Consider the following 15,010-nt stretch of genomic DNA (forward strand, 5'->3'; position numbering starts at 1 on the left):
AATACTTGCACTATTACTTGTGCAATATCAATATTTAAATTTGCATCAATGTCTGTGAAATAAATGGACGACCAGAATTATTGAATCTCCAAAACTTAATATTATACCAACAGGCTATCGTAAACAGATTTATTCCAAGTAGAAATGGCAAGCAATATACTGACATTTTACTGAAACACGATTCAAGAGCAAATACTCGTACATATCAATTACTTTTATTCAACATCGTAGTCTTTCGCTCTCATGCATTATCCATACAAAGCGACACCGCGCCTCGTCCAGGAAAAAAAAAGGTAGTTCCATTTTATATTGCCGCGGTAGCTGTAGGAACAATGTCAAGGATCGAGCCAAAGGAGAATCCAGATTTTATTGAAAGTAGAACGAATTTGATCCAACGATATTGAAAGCACCAATCCACTTTTTTTCCACGGCAAACGAGAGAAATGTTATTAAAATTCCCGGGGACTATTTATTCCCATCGGTTGCGAAGCGCCCCGGGATTCTGACAATTCGACAAGCGATCATCCGTATTCGCAGTCTCCACTTGTTAGCTTTAATTACCGTTCCATTATTCACAACGATGATCGCGCGCACAATGTTTCTCCATTCAGAGGCACGATTGAAAGACGCATTAAATATTCATTAGTAGCTATCGCTGTAACGATGATAGCTAATGATCGCCGCGCACGGGAGACGCGGGGCACCGCGATACACATTACACGTCTCTTACGAAGAAGGGGCAGCGAAGTAATTAGCTGTATCCAGGGGAGAATCGAATGAACACGGATCAATTAGGCTTTGGAATATTGGACGTCAACGGCTCGCATGCATCTAGAACAATGATGAGAAACCAGCGTGACATGCATGGAACAGTAACCGATCGAATCGCATCGCTGCTATTATAAATTCCTCCAAACTGTCACTTAGAAATTCGACAAAAGTACGTCCATTAATCTATACATTCAATCAATCCATTACCATTAGAACACTTCGCGTACAAACAATTTTCCTCCTAAACTCCATCGTTCTGCGCAATACAAATTGACGGATAAAACTGGGTTAATCCTCTCTAATTCAACTTCGAAGTTTCCAACGAAAGAACGAACAGCCGGTCCAACAACTAACAAAACGATACCGAGAAGAGTAATTAATCCGAATTGCGAGGGTCATATCCGGAGCCACCGCAGATGATCTAGCGTCGAGTCGTAGCAGCGGCGCGATATCTCTTTGTAATCTCGGCCCACACAGAAGCGCAACCGCCCGTGAACGCCGTAAATCATCCGTAAAGCGCGAATAGGCCGCGAGCAACCATCGAGAGCCGGCCGGCCCGCAGCCTGACCCCATAAACAGGAACGGAAACGCCGGCATTTTTTCCGGGCCAGCCCCGTTTCACCGCGCGCCGTGGACGTAATTTGTAAAGTCGATCACGGCGACCGCTGGGCCCTGCCCCGATCGCCGGAGATCGATTATTCCGTATCTTCCGAGTCCGAGGAGGGAATTGCCGCGCGCAATTTCCGGGTTGCCCGTGCCCGCGGCGGTCCACGGCCGCACAACCGTCGCCGACGTCCATCCCGTCGAGTTATCGCGGCACCGGGCCGCGCGTCGGTGCGTGCAAATCTGAAATCATCCGTGAACTCGGGGATCAGCTGTGGATAATGCTCCTGGGAACGCATCGCGGGAGACGCTTCCGGCGTTTAATGCCCGCTCGCGGGATACGAGGTTAGACAACGGGAGAACCGCGGGACAAATGACTCGAGGATCACCGGTAATTAGGGGAACTCGGGACTCTCTGGAAAGAAAGGTAGGAAGCTTGAATCTCGCCGCGGTGGCTCTTGGTCGTGAAACGGGAGAGATGCTGCGCGATGGTTGAAATGGTAGGTTTCAGACAAAACGAATGGATATCCATCTAGTAGATGATTGAATACTTCAGAGACTCGTGTAATTTATACTGAAAAACGAATGAAACGTGTGCATCCGTTTTATTGGAAATTATCGCGATTGCCGTATGAATATTTCAATATTCCCTTAACGAAATAATTTAGTTGGTAATCGATTGATTAAACGAAATTAATCCTGTAGATACTGTTATTAGAAAGTATAAACTATTATTTCAGACGTTTCAGTTTCATTTTTCGAATATTCCGTTTAGATTTATTGGATTGAAGATATAATTGAAAATGGAATTAATCCTATGGATATTATTAGAAATTCAACTACGACATTATATTTAGTAACTCAAAGACTCGTTTCAGTTTCATTTTTCGAATATTTCGTTTAGAAGGTTTATTGGATTGAAGAAAATATAATTGAAAATGCAATTGATCCCATGGATATTATTAGAAATTCAACTACGATATTACATTTAGTAACTCAAAGACTCGTTTCAGTTTCATTTTTCGAATATTTTCTTTAGAAGGTTTATTGGATTGAAGAAAATATTATAATCGAAAATGAAATTAATGCATATTGTTATTAGAAATTACACTATGACATTATATTTAGAAACTCAATCACTCGTTTCAGTTTCACCTTTGTAATATTTTGTTTAGGTTTATTGGATCGAAGAAAATATAAATGCAATTCATCCTATGGATATTATTAGAAATTAAACTACAACATTATATTTAATAACTCGTTTCAGTTTCATTTTTCTAATATTCTGTTTAGATTTATTACATTGAAGAAGATATAATTAAGTAGACAGTCACCGAAATAAGCACTGGCAACGAACGCGATAAACACCATCAGTCTCCACAATATCGCAGATCAGATTATTCACGTTCAAGAGCATTTCAACAACAGTTTACCCACTTAGATCACAGAAAAATGCCGACTACACTCGTCTGGAAAGCACTCGGAGCTCGTTGGAATGCAGGGATCGGCTAACGCATTACCGAGCGCATTTCGCGCGCTTTGTCGATCCCGGGACTCGTTCCCCGAGATGATAATGACCCTGAAACGATGCCTGCCGCGTGCATGCAAAAAACTGGCGTCGCCTGGAACCGGAGAACCGGCGGAAAACGGGACGCATCAGCGGGGAAGCTCGAGAAGCTCGCGCTGACCCCTTTTTTCTCCTATTCAGTCGCTGGAACCTGCGGGCGACTTTCCTGCGGCGGCGTCGTCGCGAGCCGTTCGCGGAGAACCGTCGCCTTCTTGAAAGAGCCGGGGAAAAGAAGACGCGAGGGGACTCCCTATGTGGGACAAAGTCGACAGAGACGAGTAAATCAAACACTAATGGTGTTTTTCGAAGACCGGTGCTAATGTATTCCTGCTTGAGATGCACGCTGCGCTGACGACTTAATATTCCGAAGGTTAGAACGAGGTGTAAAGTCTACAAGGATTGTAGATCATCGTTCAAATCGCGATTCAGTCGTGCTGTATGTATTATAGAATCTATAGTGTGTCTCTTAATTGCAAATTGGCATTTTTCTGTGGTATACCATTGATTTCTACATTTTTGTGACTTCTTTCTCGCAGAAATTTGATGAAGATACGCGATTTTTGCACTCGAGAGATGGCTCGCCAGTTAATTCGATAGAAAACTAATTGAATATTTAGGTAGAATATTTAGGAAACATTTAAGTAAAACCTTTGTTTAATTTATCTGTGAATTATCGTACATTGCGTACAGGCTAATTTTCAGTGAGATCAATTTATATCACCAGCTACGGAAAAACTCAAGTATATTGTTATGTAATATATTTTAAATACGCAATCCGTTCGACACAACTAATATCTTTTTAAATGCTGCAATTAGCAAAGTTACAGAGCTAAGTGTCTACGTAGAAACGAGATTTCTCGTTACTAGTATGCAATGCGTTAAGTTTCAAAGAATACTGTCTGTATCTCGTCAGAAAATGTTGAATATTTCCATTGAAAAATTTTGAGAGCAAAGAGTCATTGTGCAAGGTTGAAGTTGTAGAATATTATATTTTCCTGGAACAGTTTTAATTTTGATAAGACTGCATAGGCGGAGCCAGAGCGCGATTATTACATGAACGGAGCACGCAGGTCAAATCGCGGGTTAACTGAACTCGGTCTCTATTAAAAGAGCACGACGAAACGAATGGAACATTTAGGAAAACTGTTACGATCCACTGCACTTTGTCACAGCTGCTAGACATGCGATCCTAAAATCGAAGTAACTAGGTCGGTATCCGGCGCATCGATTTAAGCCGGCCAATAGGGCCGCGATCAAAGAGACCGACGCGGAACGATCGTACTTATATAATTCTTGCATAAAGCAACATTCTAAGGAAGGAATACTTTGTAAAGAGAAAGTATGCATAAATTCTCCGGGAACTGAGTCAGATCCAGCGGACCAGTCAACATTTTTCACTTTCGATAATAAGAAATTCCAATCTGTTAAAAATAATCGTTACGACGGAACGCGTAAGAACAAAACACGCCCGGAATGAAACGCAATTTATGGTGGTCTTTAAAAGTTATATTTAACCTCGCGAAACTAAATTTCCTCCTAAATTCCGTTAAGAATGCGAAAAAGCTTTCTGAGAGGCTGGGCGAGAACGAATCGAAGGAAATACAGGTTTGTTTACACGTGAAGCGCCATGTGAGTCATCGACGACTGATGCATCTGAATTACTTGGAAACAATTGTAATGTATGAGATGATTGATGTCGAATAAAAATATTTAATAACGTAAGTAATTAATAATTCCTGCTTGGCTTTGCTACAAATAAGAATTGCATAAAATGCTCAAGATTTTCGTGGTACGTATTAAATCATTCTGCATCACATTCGTTGGATTAAATTTATTTAATCATCTTAACGCATTGCGTTTCGGTTGATTCTTAGAAAACTGGCCGATTTTTCAATGATCAATTTATAAATTCCTAATATATCACTATAAGCAGAATATTTAAATATCTAATCACTGTTTCATAAGTGTTAAACAAGTAATCGTTATAATATTTATTAAATTAATTTAATACTTTTTAAATGGCATGGTAGTTAGCAAGGTTACAAAAGTATGTTGAAATAAATACGAGATCTCTCGTTTCACAATGCATTAACATATATCTAAAACAAACATATTCCATATAAATAAGCTAAGCGTACATATACACTGAAGTTTAAAATAATAATTATTTTATTTAGCCAAGCGTCGACTACATCCATTTTACAGACGTAAAAATGACGTAACTCGATATTGTGTACGATTCTCCATGACCCGAACAAGTCGGAACAAACGATTAAACGAAAAAACTGCGTTTCCGGGCATTTTAGAACTAAAAGTGCGCGGCAGTGGCTCAGATTTTCCATATCCAAGGAAGCAGAAGATGCATTCGACTGTCCAAAATTGTTCTGCCCGAAAAAATCTGTGCCGCGGAAGTCGGCTGCCAGGTTTTTCGCGATAGCGCCGATAGAGCACGGTTACGCAACAGATTTGTCTCGAGCCGACATCGTTTCGCGTCGCGATTTATACGGGCCGAGAAGTTGCGAGGCCGGTATTCCCGACGGCGATTTCTTGCGGCTGGCTGGCCTTGCAATGCCGCGCGCGATGCAAAGCGTCTCTGGCATTAGAACTGCATCCACCTGCGAACGGCCGCCGACGATGGCATGCGGCTCTTGCGGCCAGCTATCGGCACCGCCGACAAAACATCCCGTGAACGAACATTAATTTCACCCCGTCCCATCCGTCGGGCCACCCCTGACGCGCTGCCATCTTCCAGCCCTCGGGCAGATCGGAAGAATCGATAAAGAACTTGTCATGTTTTCGAGTATATGATTTGAACTTATGACTTCGTCGATGAGCATCGTGCTTATTCCAGGTGTATTAACACGTTGAACGCCATGGGGTCACCGGTGACCCCAAGCAAATCGAATTACTTTACTTCAGTCAATTAAACGATGACTGTTCGCAAACGTTTCTATATTATAAATAATGATACCCATTGCGGTCTCGTTTGGTTTGATGAACGTACAATGATAATAATCTAATTCAGTCGAATGATTAAATATTGTATTTTTTCGTGTTAACCCTTTGCACTCGAGAGATCACTCTCAGTCAACACTTGATTTGATACAGTAAAACTATGAAGTTGAATGTTCAGTGTTTTGAATTAAACTTTGTATTGCTGTGTGAAATATTTAAATAAAATAGCTTTGTTGCTTAATTTATCTGTGAATTATCGTTAAATTAGTTTCAAACGATATCGTCTGTATCTCCTTGGAAAATGGTGGATATTTCTAATGGAAAACTTTTATATTAACCCTTTGCACTCGAGAGGTGACTCTCAGTCACCGTTCGATTCGACGTCGTAAAATTAGAAAATTTGATATTTAATTGAACTATGTATAATACATCGATGCGTGAAATATTGGGATAAAAAAGCTTTGTTTCTCAATTTACCGGTGATTTCTCATTGAATTCATTTTAAAAAACCATCGTCTTTGTTAGAGAATGTTAAGCATTTCTAATGAAAAACTTTCGAGTGCAAAGGGTTAACACGTTGACTGCCACGGTCACTGATGACCCGAGCTTCCAAATCAGTTGAAAGCTACGTTAATTTGTCAGATACATAATGTCGAATGAGAATGTTTAATAGCGCAAATAACTAAGTAACTGAAGGTTCTCGTGATAGTCAATGTGTCAACGCTGAAACTACCAGGCAATTAGAATGTCTTGTTTCCAAACTTTTATAATATTGGAACAATAGGTTTCTTGAGATTCGAAGAATCTCCTAGTTCTGTACAAATAAAAAAATTCTGAAGTGGATAATTTGTACAATTTGAATGACAAATGAACGATAGTTTTTCAATACAAGATCTACCTTTGATAACCTAATCTACCCTTTGATCTAGCAAACCTATAACATTCAATATTCAAATAAAATAGTTCCATCCACTCGTGTATTTCTATTTAATACAATCACTGATTCAATCGGTACGCCATTACAAACTAATGAATATACATAGAGGAAAACCTTCCGACTGCAAAGGATCGTACGATCACAACGAAGTCCATTAAAAAGCACAAGCGTTAACGTTCAAAACAAATTCCATACTTCGGTAACAGTACAATAACACTCTGCAAGATGGTAAATCTCGAAAACATGAGTTAACATAAAAACCGAGTAATCACGATCGAAAACGATCGATCACCGATTACACGGTTAATTATTCCAGCGAACTGGATGCAGGCTATCTTTCATACACCATCGTTTGCACCCGACGACACGAGTAAGCGCGTTTCCGAGCGACTCCCGCCCGGAAGACGCTAATGGGCCGGGAAAAGTGGCTGGAACCGTGACAAAAAGCCACCGTGGTAATTACCGAAGAGGGCTGGCCGAAAAATAGGAACGCCATGGAGAAGCGGCCGCGTTAAGTGTGAACTTCGCGAGATCTATCGGCAGCTCTGGCAAGTTTGTGAAAGAGCCATTAGGAAGTTTCGGCCCGGCAACTCCGCCGCGCTGCATCTTAATCCCTGTTTTCACGGATCGTCGATACCTGAGGGTGCCATTTAAAATTCTAATCCGGAACTGTTTTCGGCGCCCGACGACGCTTCGCGCGCCGAAATAGTACTCGCTGCTCGCGCCGTTTTCGAGGCTGCAATCGAACAATTTCCGAGGGAAAGAATTACTTCTTCGAGACCTGTTCCTCGTTCTTCGCGAAAATGACATACATTTATGCGCTTTTTTGCTTGAATATCATTACTGGGGATGATAACATTCTCTGGATCGGAAAATAATCCTCCATATCGAATGCAGTGTATTTAGATGGTCGACAGTCGGCAGTTTCATTTAACCCTTTGCACTTCGGACTTAGTCGCCAATTGATTCGACACGACTTTGTGAAGAGTGATATTTCATATCACGTTGACTACGAAAATCATCATTTTATGTATCACTTATCCTTCCTATAGCAATGGAAATATTCAACATTCTCTGACGAGATGTAGGTCATATTGTTTGAAACTAATTTGACGATAATTCATAGATAAATTAAGCAACAGAGTTGTTTTATTTAAATATTTCAGGTAGCAATGCAAACTTGAATTTGAAATATTAAATATTCAACTTCATAGTTTTCTTGTATCGAATCACGTGGTGACTGAGTCACCTCTCGAGTGCAAAGGGTTACCCTATTATCTTATTTACGTTACAGAAAATTTGTACTCGAAATCACTTATCTTTTGAATCATAATTATTTTCTTGTAGCTTGAAAACTCTGGTCACCGGTGATCACTATGGCAATCAAAGTTAAACTTCGTGTAATATACAACGATATACAAAACATCGAAATAAAACAGTTTCGCTCAACTTCTGTGCGATTTCTCGTCGAATTAGTTTCAGAGAATGTCTGTTTCGCCATAAACAGTATCGTATCTATAGCGAAACACTTCTGAAGTGCAAAAGGTTAATTATATCGTCAAAACAGGAGGCAGCTACAAAATAACACATTACTCAAAAGCACACTGAATTCTCAGTTGAGACACAGAAATTGTCCAACCATTGCTAACAGAAACCAAACAAAAACCAAATCTCATACTCAAAGGCAACAAACTTTTCCCTAATCCAATATCAAAAAACTCAGATCTACACACAGAAACCTCTATTATTCTCCAAACCAAATCTCATACTCAAAAGGAACAAACTTTTCCCTGATCCAATATCAAAAAACTCAGATCTACACGCAGAAACCTCTATTATTCTCCTTATTTGCCGTTACAAGATCCACAGCTACGCATCAGAATCAACGGACCGAAATCGCGGTTCGCCGAAGCAGCTATAACCAGAGGCAGACTCTGTTCCGCGTACCGCCGGGGACATTCGGCACCGTAGACACATAAAACCGTCTCCGGAAACGCAAGACGGCGGAGAGCGATTCGACGGTGTCGAATGGAAAGTTCCGCGCGGGCGGTTGCACGATTAGACGGCGACTCGTATGCGAGTCGCGGACCGCGCGCGTGCGTGCGCTCCCGCCGCTTCGTCCCGAGGCTTTCGAGCGAATCGGGCGCGCGCGGAATGCGAAATCGCGGTCGCGGTTTTTCGGCGGCGGGAGGAGGCGAGGATCACCGGCCGCGATCCGTCGCGCGGAAAACGTCGCGAGCGGAGATCGCTACGCGTTTCATAATTCCCGTGAAAGTCGGATCAGCCTCGATCCGCGTCCGCTTTTAATCGGCGCCCCGCGTGCGCGAGAGTCGTTAATTATTCCGCGACGCGGAGCCGCCTGGCCGAGCCGCGCGTGCCAACTACAAAGGCATAACCGGCGAGCGTTTCCAGGCGTCGGATTTCACCTTTCAAAGCAATGTTCGCTCGCATCGAAGGACGAAAATACCGGTGTCGTTTGCGTAATCGTCTCCTTTTTTTCGCGGGTCGGGTTCTTGCGCAACGGCCTATTAAAACCGAACTGCAGGCACCGCCGCGGCGGCGATAGATACGCGAGGAATCATCCCGCGATAAATCAGCCACGGATCCGACCGAGCGTTCCGCGAGTGTTGTAAGCGTAGAGTGCTCGGCGGTTGGTCGTGGTCGCTGGAGCAACCTCTTTAGGGAAATTTAGTCGATCGTTACGATCTTTTGAAACTGGGAGTGTATTTAAAGAAACAGAGAGGGGGATTGTCAGTTTAGAAATGATTAACGTGTTTGGCAAGAATAATAACGTTTCGACTACTTTGAATTTTAATCATCGATGTACAGGTAACTGAGCGATATTTTATACAGAGTTTCTGAAACGCATAGAATAATGGCTCTCGTTATCGTAAGGTCAGCCTGTTATCGGAGGCAGATCATTTGACTCGTTATCTATGCTCCGTTAACCTTAAAATGAGTCTGAAACGAGCGTTCAGTTTCTGATTACTCGTCGAAGGAAAATGTTTAACCAGTTAACTATTTGACGAGTATATACGTCATCGTGAAGCTTGACGTGATACCAACTCTTTCAGCGATGAATTCTTTATTTTTTCACATGAACGTAATTCTTTGTTTCGCTTTGATCTCTCATTAACCCTTTGAAGATTCTCTGAACTATACAAAACCTTTTGTAGATTCCGCCAAATCATCGAATGCCTAAATAATATGGAACAAGGAAATTACGTACTGGTTTCTTGCTGTTCGAGCAGTTGAATCATTTGTTTGCACCTTAGTATTACAAACATAAAAGTTTGATCTCGGTAAAGTGTCGACATTCGTCCGCAAAGGGTTGAAACATAGTGTATTCGTCCTGCGGTCGAAGAGTACACGCTCCATTTTTCGAGTTTATTGCGCGCAGAAGGTTTTTCCAACTAAATTCCACAGTCAATTGGTTAACGTAAAGCGTTTCTGCTGTTTCTGGTGGACACTCGCGAACCGCGACAGCGTAGAGACATAGATTACAAAGAGTATCGCAGTAGTATCGTACTGTTTCGGGTCAGACGGGACGTTACGAGGGAATTTCGGGGTGCCAACGGGAAACGCGTCGAGATCGCGTCGATCCGGAGCCGACCCCATCGGCGACGAATAAAGCCAAACCCGAGGTTCGCGCCGTTCGTGTCAACAGGTGAGAACAATCAAACGAACCTCCCGGGCAATCCGAATCCAATACAAATATTCTTTTTAGTGCTGGCCGCCGGTGGACTTTACGGTGTGTCCCACGACCACAGCCGCGTTTCGGGGATCAATAAAGATTCTCCCGACTCTCCTCTTCATTATCGACGCTCCTCGTAACTCGGTCGAGTTCGATACATTTATACAATAAAATCATTTCATCGTTCAACGGCCGGTCATCTATACACTCGATTCCCCGTTAAATTCCGCTTTAATATCTCATTATTGAGATATTAGTTTCAAACTGATTCTAGTCGAATATTAAATATGAATTCCAACTGGATCTTCACCTGTACAAATAAAATCCTATTCGAAAATATTCGCGAACCGGTGAAACATCGCTCACATGTCGCAATTATTGCTGCGAACAGTATCTCCTCTTTCGTTACCCAGCAACTGGGGAGACCGATGCAAATTTTCCAATCTCGAGTGGCCCCGATATCGAGTTTTCATCAATAAAAATTTCAGATTTATGGAAATCGTCTCATTTAATAGGTGTCTAAAAGCTTCTCCAATAAACTTCAAGTTGCGAGCGAGGTTGGGCGAGGGGCCGGGAGGGAAAGAAACCGAGTAACCGTGAAAGAGAGAGAGGTGGGAGAGAGAGAGAGAGGCTGGAAGAGAAAGAGGAACAGAGGAAGAGGCCGCGTGGGAGGGACGAACAGCGATGGAAAATCGAGGAAGCGTCGAGGCACGGCCGGCCGTTCGCGATTATTCAATTTCAGATAACTCGAGGACATGGCAGCCGATGGATCCGTGCATGATGCGCGTCATGCACCGGCGATACAACATGCACACGCAACCGCGAACCCGGCTATTACCGTGTTTAGGCGCTGGAGCGGTGAAACGTTTTACATAACTGAAAGCCGAGGCGCCTTTCCGTCACTGCTAGGCATCCGTCGCGCCTTAACTCTTTTACGGTTATTCGTCAGCTGTGATACGTTTTCCATGGGTTTCCGTTGATTCGGTTACACGCACCTGTCGGTTTAACCTGCTATGTGTCTTCATCGTTTCAGCCCGGAGCTCGTCGTTTGCATGTTATGAATATCAAAGAATTGCATCTGTAACATTGCAGTTTGTTAGAACTACCGAGCATTGACATTGACTTCAAATCTCTTTATAGAAAGTCGAAGAGTGCATCTGTTTAGAGTTTAACCCTTTACGAAGGTTCTTTGAAATGTACAAAACCGACGGATGAAGTTGAATTATACATCGATTGCTTAATTAATCGAAAAGTAGGAAACTACGTACTGATCTTTTGCTGTTTCAATAGTTAAATCATTTGTTCGTGAGTTTCCCAAATATGAACATCTCACCGGAACGTTGACATTCGTCCGCAAAGGGTTAATTGATCAGTGATTCAATTAAAATTAAATTCTTTAATAACTCTCAGAGAAATCTGCTATGTTTTTAATAATCGTGAGAAGGAATCAGGAATGGATCATTTTGACTCATAGCTCTAGTGTTGTCTGACGAGGCTTGCAGTGTATAATTGTTTGAGTGCTGGTTTGTGAATTAGATTGACTCGATGTTGATATTCCAGGAGAATTGTTGAAGTCGTTTGAAATATTGAAGGTGTAATAGACAATATTGTATGAATATATTGTGATCGATGAATTAGATTGGGATCAGGCCCTCAATGCGGAAGGCACATCATTATTCAGGTGACGCTGCAGTCTGACGTGCACTTTGCGTTTAAACGTTAACGCTTTTATACGAAAAGAAGACAATATAGTTAGTACATCGATTGGCAGGAGAGATTATACGGTAAAAGGCGGCACGCGTGTCGTTAGTGAAACGAACTCCGACACGGTCGAACACTAATGTCCACCTGTACGGCACAGGGGGCGCTATAAAATCAATCAATCCCAATGAAAGGGAACACTGATTAATCTCTATTACTGTCGTCATTAAATGTGTACCTCTAATAAAGTAATTTCTGCCAAAACAGACATGTTAATATGCATACAATGCATTTGTAAAAGATCAAATTTAATTGATGGACACTAACAATGCACGTCATAGGATCGATAGGTTGAATTTAATTACAGGCATACACCAAGAGAAATATAATATGTTTATTAATGTATAACGACTCCCTTGACATTTCCTACAGTTTCTACCTCAATTATTTGCAAAAAGTCAAAATACTGTTATCACCATCACAGATGCACTTAAACTCAGTGACACCGACGTTCGTTAAATGTCATTAATTAGTTAATTCATTAAATATTCATTAAATATATTATTAATTCATTAAATTCATTTATTAGATACATCAGTAATTAATTCCATATTTATTAAATATTTATTAAATCTATTATTAATTCATTACATTCATTCATTAAATATACCAGTAATTCGTTCAATATTCATTAAATATAATACTTATCGAACATATATTAAATCTATTATTAATTCATTAAATTCATTCGTTAAACTGTGTTGGAAACTCGCCGTTAGAAGGCGAGAAGGGTTAAGCGCGAAGAATCCCGATTCTAACGTGTCGCTGACAAATGTGACGAAGAAAATTGTGCGACTCAGCGTCGTGACCCGCTGGCGAATGCGAGGAGCTCCGTTACGCTGTTCATTACGTATAACAGCGACATTAATGGGTCGTAAGAATTACTGGACCGGGACACGAGCTCGGAAGCTTTTCTTTGCCGAGCGACTGCTCCGGTAATCGAGCTAAGCGCGCGGATTCCCCACCGCCTGCTCGTTATCAGCTCGTATCACCGCCTATTCACAGCTCGTTTCGTCGTAAATGGCGGACGCGCTCGATACGAGGCGCGCCGATCATCGATCGACCGATCGATCTCGTTCTTAACATCGCGAATTTCGATCGCCGACGACCCGTGCGGCTCGTAAGCGAACCTCCTCGACGCAATTTCTTCCCGCGGCTGAATATTCGTGCCGCCGGTGGCAGTAAAAGTTGGGGAACCAGTTCTCGAATCACTGGAAAACATACTCCCCGGGGTACTCTATACCAAATAAAGAATGTCGTCGCGGTTTCGTACTGTAAGAAAGTGAAAACGAGCCGGGTGCCGGCCGTACGCACGGGGGGACTGGGAAACGGATCGCCCGATCAGGGAGAAATGCGTTCTGATGAGATCCGAAGAAGCCCGGGGAATTCTGAAGAGTTGCGAGGACGCGTGAAGAATTCGGAAGAGGTCTCGAGAAGCTGAAAGAGCTGTGAGGGATTCTGACGGTGTTTGGAGCGTTTTGTAAAGTAGCTGAGAGTTCTGAAGATTCTGAAGAATTCGAGGAAGTTCGAAGAATTCTGATGATTCTGAAGAATTCGAGGAAGTTCGAAGAAATCTGAAGATTCTGTAGAATTCGAAGAAGTTCGAAGAAATCTGACGATTCTGAAGAAATCGAGGAAGTTCGAAGAAATCTGACGATTCTGAACAATTCGAGGAAGTTCAAAGAATTCTGAAGATTCTGTAGAATTGAGAGGAAGTTCGAGGATTCTGTAGAATTGAGAGGAAGTTCGAGGATTCTGTAGAATTGAGAGGAAGTTCGAAGAGTTCTGAAAATTCTGTAGAATTGAGAAGAAGCTCGAAGAATTCTGAAGATTCTGTAGAATTCGAAGAAGTTCGAAGAATGCTGAAGATTCTGATAGAATTGAGAGGAAGTTCGAAGAATTCTAAAAAGTTCCGAAGACGCGTGAAAAATTCGGAAGTGGTTTCGAAAAATTCAAACAGCTGTGAGGGATTCTGAAGTTTGAAGCGTTCTGAAGAGTAATAAAGAGTTCTCAAGATTCTGAAGAATTCAGAGAAAGTTCGAAGAATTCCGAGAAGTTCTCAGGAAGGTCAAAGAATCCCGAAGAGTTCTCGAAAAGTCCAAAGAGCAGTAAGGAATTCTGATAATGCCTAAGAATTTTACATAGTTACGAAGAATTCTGAAGATTCCGAAGAGCAGTAGGAATCCCAAGAAGATACAAAGACTCGCATTGAATTCCGTACAGTTCTAAAAACTCTGAAAAACATTTCGAAATATCCATCACCCACAGCCAACGTAAAAACACAGAACTGTACAAGCAGCGATGCATCACCTTCGAATTTCGTTAAGATAACCGAGCACTTATAACCGTCCGCGTCGACCGGCGAACGCGTAAATTAGTGTCCGAATGAATCGGTTGCGTAATCGGAGCACAATCAGCAGCGTGTCGCGGCCACGCCGCGTGAACGCGTGCGTGTCGCTGAAAAAGGCGTCGCGGGTGAGAAAAAGGGATCGCGAATTCGAAGGGTATCGGGTTAACTGTAAAGCAAGAAGTGTCAACGAGCTGCCAGTTTCTCACGACTATACCTTGACGGCGTCGTAGCCCGAGAACAGCTTGAAGTTCTACACCGTCGAAAGGACAGGAGTCGGTTCAGGGTTCGCACGCATTACTCGCCGACGTTTCCTACGAATCGTCGCTCGTTAGACACGCAGGCCGAGAAGGCGCCGCGGAATCGAATGAAATC

At 42.3% G+C, this 15,010-nt stretch overlaps 1 protein-coding gene and 1 long non-coding RNA gene across 20 annotated transcripts in view; one reads left to right on the top strand and one right to left on the bottom strand.

Moving 5' to 3' along the window:
* Positions 1-15,010, bottom strand: part of LOC116427961 (uncharacterized) — a 293,655-nt gene that overhangs the window by 113,495 nt on the left and 165,150 nt on the right. The window lies entirely within an intron of this gene.
* LOC143174649 (uncharacterized) lies at positions 1,481-4,663 on the top strand. The gene is made up of 2 exons (XR_012998865.1): positions 1,481-1,874; positions 2,668-4,663. It is a non-coding gene; the product is annotated as an uncharacterized LOC143174649 (long non-coding RNA).

Source organism: Nomia melanderi, chromosome 6 (assembly GCF_051020985.1).
Source record: "Nomia melanderi isolate GNS246 chromosome 6, iyNomMela1, whole genome shotgun sequence".
Taxonomy (NCBI): domain Eukaryota; kingdom Metazoa; phylum Arthropoda; class Insecta; order Hymenoptera; family Halictidae; genus Nomia; species Nomia melanderi.